The sequence below is a fragment of the Epargyreus clarus genome, unplaced genomic scaffold (assembly GCF_041222505.1).
Source record: "Epargyreus clarus isolate Ecla_fem2 unplaced genomic scaffold, WU_Ecla_fem_2.2 ptg000021l, whole genome shotgun sequence".
NCBI classification, from domain to species: Eukaryota; Metazoa; Arthropoda; class Insecta; order Lepidoptera; family Hesperiidae; genus Epargyreus; species Epargyreus clarus.
In genome coordinates, this window is record NW_027332228.1 from 8,647,827 (window position 1) to 8,655,121 (window position 7,295).

Consider the following 7,295-nt stretch of genomic DNA (forward strand, 5'->3'; position numbering starts at 1 on the left):
ATAGGATAGTTTTTATCCCAGAAATCCCACGGGAAGTAGGGATGGCGACCTAAGATCGATTAATCGGAGAATCGATCTTTTGGACCAAAGAAATCGATTATTTTAATCGGTATTAGCTCACGAAGGTTTCAGACTTGGTACAACCAATTTTCGCCAGATAGCGCTACTGTCATTCCAATGAAGGTACGAATTTTCAGTTTTATATATGTTGATATGTCATATTATTTTCTTTTAAAAGTGGGCGAAGCCGCGGGCAAAAACTAGTAAAGAATATTATCGTAATACATTGTATTCTTGCAATTGCATTTAATCAACCAAATAACTTGACATAATGTACATGTTTATTAGATTTATAGTACTTACAATTTGTGTTTGTGTGTTGCTATTGTTTCTGTCGGCTGTAAAGTACTGATTGCAGCGGAGATAAATATTTTTTAATTCCAATGCATCTCCGATTTTGCGAAACACGTATTATAAATTAATTACGCAGTTTAAATAAATAGTAACATTGACATTACTGTAAAGCTCTAGATTTTGCGTGCCGTTTTCAGTACCCTTACCATGAGCTTTTACGTTTCGACAAATATGACTGTTTTGGTATTTGTTTACGTATTGGCCTATACAATTTCCGATACAATCCGCTAGGGGCGCTGATTGGAAATAGTATGGGCAAATACGTAAACAAATACCATAACAGTCATATTTATCAAAACGTAAAAACTCATGGTAAGGGTACAGAACTCCAAAATTAAACTACTAAACTAAAAGGTGAATATGAAATCCTTATAATATCGTCGTGTATGTATCCTCTCCCTTAACAGTCGGCATACCACAGACTTTTTAATCGAGATCATGTAACTTGCTACAAAGTTACAATAAAATCAAGCAAAGAGTAAAAAAAATGCTCCCTTCTTCATTTTTCATATAGAAAGAAAACAATTCGTTTGCCTTTCCTTTAAAAACGTATGCCCCTTCTATGTTTCCTCTATTATTCTTATGTCAGAGGATAGCCTGAACCATTGCAATTTAGCATCCTGTCCAGTGTCCTATTAATTAGTTGTAGTTTTGTCGCCTTCTGCCACAGACTAACGACTGTTATTAACGTCCTCTGGAAAATAGATGATTAACTTTTTTTTGCGGACTTTACACATATTAATAAGCTTGTCAGATCGTATCATACATCCAAGTTCATGCATCCTGATTAATAACATACAATAACGATAATTGCCTCTATGTTATCATATTCGATAGTATCACATACCGTACATGTTCCATACCGTACATGTACATAAGTTCACATGTTCAACGCCATATAAGATAGAATTTTAGATAAAAACTAAATAAACGGTAATATTTTTTTAAAATTAGATTGACATTTTGGTAAGTAAGTATTAATGCATAATTATTTCACAATTAATAAATGAATAGCGATAGCCCATCGATTTCTAATAAGTTTTTAAGAATGATTAATTTAAGGATTTTATATTGTTAAAACATTTTTACTTTAAGAACAATGCCATGAGTTACAGTATAATCACAATTTTGTTATAATTAATAATATGATGTCTTTTTCATAATCTGACCACTGTAAACTTTGATTACCCTATAGAAGCATATTGGGAAACCTGACGGATCCTCTATAATAGTTAAGAAATAAAATTCTTCTTCTGAGCTTTTTCATTCTTGAAAAGACTTCAAATTTGAGGCAACCATTTAATTCATTTGATGTGGCAACTATCTATCAGCTTCCGATAGAACCCCCTGTTCTACATGAAGTTATTTATAGATAATCATGGGCAGCAACCACTTACAATCAGTTGGACTGCCTGGTTGTATGGTACTGTAATGTTACAAAAATGCTTAGCTCTTTGTGAAGTTGCACTAAACTAGGTAAATTATATAAGTTTAAGGGTCAAATTATGAAACTATAACAATATCACAATCAACCAAGACACTGTCAAATGAGGTATTACAAATACGGGTTTCTTAGATTTATATTTTACGGGAATAATGTAGCTTTTAAGGATTTAAAGACTATTTGAAATCATCTACCTCATAATTTAATGAAGTTAAATAGAGTTTATTGATAAGTTAATATTATGAACATATACAAAGTCTAGCGATTATATTTTGCATTCTATCTTTGCTGATTGCCGAGTAAGGTTTTGTATTTCTTATGTTTAGAGTTTAAATTTTGTTTTCTTTTTTATTTTTCAAAGAAAAATATAGTACAAAATATACAATGCTGTTTTATTTCGTCACCCTTCCTCGTAGTAATTATCATATGATTTATGGTTGGTAGAATCCTTCGTAGCTCGACTCCACACCACAACTAGTGTGCTCAGGCTCGAGGGGTGTGGCAAGGATCAGAAACTTAAGATCTCCAAAATTAATTATCTGGGGAGCTACGGATTTTTGTACAACCTTCCTGGTCGTCTCTATTTTAGGTTGATTACTGATGTTTACGGGTGGCAGTTGCCCCTTACCATTAGAAAAAGTAAGTACATGCTCATTTAACACTTCAATATTATAAAAAAATGTTATACCGCAGTCATGAGTCTTCTACTTACCTATACCAAATCCTACTAAGATTAACTCGTTAGTTTTCTTTACAGATTTTTAAGTTCTGTAAGTAACAAACGAATGCTTAGAACATATTCGACCTTGCTGCTACGATGATGATTGGCAGAGAAATGCAGGCTAGGTGCTGTTGGAAATTTTCAAAACGCCTAGATGCCACCGAAAGGTTTAACAGCTGGTGTCCAATGCTAACAGCTAAGATAGACATATTAACACTTCCGTAACACGCATGTACCTTTTTACCGTCGCCTATGGACATTTGCAACACCAGAGGAGTCGCCAATGCATCGCCGGCTTTGGAGGAGAGCTCTTTTTACACCTTTTACCTACCTAGTTAACGGTCACACATCGAAATCCCTACCGCACCCCATACCACTTAATGCATACAAGTACAATCTTCACGAGCCGCATGACTATATTGGTTAGCCCGTATGTTCAGGTGGAAATACTGATTATAAAAATTAAATTCAAAATTTGAAATGTTGACGTTTCTGTCCTTACATACAAATCATACAGTCACAATTCGTATTGGCAAGTATGATTTAATTGTCTTAAATTCACAGCATAAACCTAGCAAGATGGTATGGTGGTTTGAAGGTGGTAGCACCCTTTGTGGTTCGATTCCGGCGGCACCACCGCCACACCTATCCCTGCCTAACGACACGACAGGACACGAGCTCTGCTGAGACGAGACATACTTTTCCAAGGCGTTCTCAGGTAGGAATCTAATCCTATCTGGGGTTGATTACAGATTTTCATGGGCAACAGTAGACACTTTCAGTTGAACTGCATGCTCCTTTGCTACTTCAGTACTGTACGAAAAGCAATCCATTTTTGCACATGTATATTTGTAGTTAAAGCTGAATTCAATTGATATCCTACTTCTTCGTACCCGAAATTCGTCAAATAAGAAATAAGTATGTACAATTTGAATGATTAGTAGTAGTAGTTACTGATCGCTCTATATTTAAATTAATTTGGAAGCAACTATAAATAATAATTTTGAGGCACCAACGCCACACTTATTTTTGCCTTATACGAGCAGCATAAAGATGGGTGTGGTAGGGAATAACTATAATACTTACCGCCTGTCGTCATTAGCATTTTTATCCTTTATTAGTTTGTATTGTAAGCATACGAGTATAACCGAATCGTTCTAACATAGTACTTGATCTATGTTTGATGTTACACAGAATTGTGTTCTTCATTGTTTATACGAGTAAGAATTTCAGAATAATTTTTACCCACTATGCCCCATGAGTACAAGCGAAATAACATAGACTTCCGGGAAAATTTTAGTCGGAGTGACCATCCATTCGCGGTACTGCGATGCACTAATCAGCTTCATGTTGTTTTTTTTTAGCATTGAGCATGTAGTTCAACTGATAGTAACTGCCGCCCATGGACATCTGTAATCAACACCAGATAGGATTAGATATATCTACCTGAGGTCAGCCACAGATGCTGCTTGATGATGCTTGACGACTAAGCTGGAATGCTTCGGAAAAGTATGTATCCCTTATCACACCCTTTAAACCACAACACAGCAGCGTTTACACTGCTATTATCAGATCGGCGGCGAATAGACCACCCCATGCCTGCCCGTGGGTGTCGTAGAAGGCGACTAAGGGTATCTACCGGGTCGATGGGCAGCAGCGTCTACTCGGGCATTTAACATCCTACTACGACGGTCTCACTGGTTGCTGGGTCTGACAATGCCTGGCGTAATTCCCAAATGTGTTCCGCTTGGTGGTAAGGTCTCTTCGTGGGATCTGCCTGGCTAGCTACCACCCTCAGGCCGAAGTCTACCGCTAATAACGATTGGTCGTGTTTCGGTAGTGCGCCTGGGAGCCAGTTATTCCCCTTATCTCTCCCATCCTCTGTGTTGCTTCCGGCGGCGTATCGGCGGCTTCATTCCAATCTGGTTGCCGTCTATCACCACCTTGAGACAGCAAAGTCGGCTTTCCTCTTTTTGACGGAGACGCAGATATCACCCTTGGGCGATACATCGTATTTAGATTACCCGGGATACAGTTTAGAACATGCTTTTCACGTCGAGCCGGGGTATGTGTGTATGTTCGGGGTGATATGTGCTGCAACCGTCTCAGCTGCCTTGAAGACAAGGACCTATTCTTGTTCCGGGTGCGCGTGGATATTGGGGGCAGACCCGCGTCTACGCGTGCCTATATAGGTCCTAAATCGGAGATGTTGAAACAACTCGACTATTCGAGCACGTCTAGTGGGGGACTGACAAAATACTGCAGCAGTGTCCTTCGACGGAGTTAGTGATTCTGGGTGACTTTAATGCCCACCATATTGATGGCTGGGCTCCCGAATCACGGACTTCGCCGGAAGAACTGCATATGACTTCTCCTTGGCATATGGCGATCCCAGGTCGTATCCAGACATACTGCGGTACCTGATATTGAGACCCATACTGCGTCTTTGCTGGATCTTCTGCAGACCAACCATAGAGATGACTAACAAGTGATGGTCAAGGCTCCTCTTGGTTCTTCTGACCATTGCTTGGTAAGTTATTCTGTGCCCTTGTAGCGTCCCACGGGGACTCGATCTCCGGGAAAGCGACAAGTATGGCACTACAGTTCAGCAGATTGGGACGGGTTCCGGGAATATCTGGCCTCGTACCCGTGGAGGCAGCTATGCTTCGTCTCGGGTGATCCTAGCATGTGCGCTGACGCTATGGCCGACGTCATACGGCAGGGTATGGAATGCTTCATTCCAAACTCTGTCGTGTCCGTCGGTGGGCGGAGTCAGACCTGCTTTGATGGGTATTGCGCTAAGGCATCACATGTCATAAGCAAGAGGCCTACCAAGCTTGGGCATTGGCGCACGCGTGTAATAATCCGAAGACCTCCGAGCTAGGAACCGCACTTAACGCTGCCACCTCTTCGGCAAAGAAGTATATGGCCCAACCGAAGTTTAAGCACATTTGTAGAATTGGCGAGCGGCTACTTGTTTATCCCTTAGGGAGTCTAGCTTTCTGGTCGCTGGCCCAGGCTTTCGAGGGTAATTGCTGTCACTCCTCACTACCGCCCCTGCGGAAATCAGACGATTCTCTGGCCCACACGGCAAAGGGGAAAGCCGATCTTCTGGGTACCCTCTTTGCCTCATACTCGACTCTCGATGACAAGGGGCCACACCGCCGACCACCCCGCGGTGTGAGGGTTCTATTCTATTATTGATGTCAAGAAGTCGTGTGGGCCGGATGAAATCCCCGCAGTGGTGCTGAGGACGTGCTCCCGAGTTGACTCCCGTCTTAATGCGCTTGTTCTTGCTTTACCACAGGTCAAGTACCGTCTCCGTGGAAGGTAGCCCTCGTTCACCCGATTCCCAAAAAGGGTAACCGCACTGACCCGGCTAATTGCGACTATAAAGGACTATTGCGATAACCTCCCTGCTCTCAAAGGTAATGGAGCGTGTGGTTAATACCCAGTTTCTGAGGTATCTCGAGGATCGCCAGCTGATCAGCGATCACCAATATGGTTTCCGCAAGGGCCGTTCAGCTGGCGATCTTCTGGTGTACCTCACACATCGATGGGCGCAAGCTGTTGAGAGTAATGCTAATGAGAGTGAGGCGTTGATGGTTAGCCTGGACATCGCAAAGGCCTTTGACCGGGCCTGGCATAGGGCTCTTCTTGCGAAGCTTCTATCTAACGGTCTTCCCGAGAGGTTGTCCACATGGACAGCCAGTTTTCTGTCTGCGAGGCAAATCAAAGTCGCAGTGGACGGGTGCTGCTCAGATACGAAGCCTGTTAACGCAGGCGTGCCCCAGGGCTCTGTCCTCTTTCCCACGCTATTCATTCTGCATGTCAATGACATGTTCTGCATGTCAAAACTGGCAGCGTTCATTGCTTTTATTAAAAAAAAACCCCTTTCCTCATAGCGCCACGGTTCCACGGAATTCCACTCACCATTGATAAAAGTATAGGTATCCTAGGAGTTGACATGTCGTGTGATTTTCAGTACCGGGGTCATTTGGACGTTAAGGCGAAGTTGGCATCAAGGAAGCTGGGCGTCCTGAACAGATCGAAGCGGCACTTCACTGCGGGGCAACTCCTTCTGCTTTATAAGGCGTAAGTGAGACCCCACATGGAGTACCGCTCGCATGTTTGAGCAGGGGCGCCCCAACTTTACCCACTCGACTCCGTGCAGAAACGCGTAGTACGAATTGTCAACGATCCGAGGATTTTCGATCGGTTAGAACCTTTAAGTTTGCGTAGGGACATAGCGTCCCTTTGCGTGTTCTACCGGCTTTACAATGGTGAGTGTTCCAAGGAATTATTTGACTTGGTGCCTAAGTCACTATTTCTCCATCGCACCACTCGCCGAAGGATGTCCTCCACGGTTCGGTTTGCACGGACGTTCATGCCACGGCCGTGAAAGATGTGGAATGAACTTCCTTCCGAGGAATTCCCGGAGTGCTATGCCATGGGGCTTTTCAAAAAAGAGCTCTCCTTCAAAGCCGGCGATGCATTGGCGACTCCTCTAGCATTGCAAATGTCCATAGGCGACGTTAACTACTTTCCAATAGGTAGCGCGTCTGCTTTATCGTCAGGTTCAAATATAAAAAAAAAGAAATATTGTAATTAATTAATAATTAATTTACAGGGAATGTAACTGTAAGTGGTAAGAGGAAATACAATGTTTTTATGGATGCAGGGATGGACTGAAGGTGGTATAACCCTTTGTGGTTC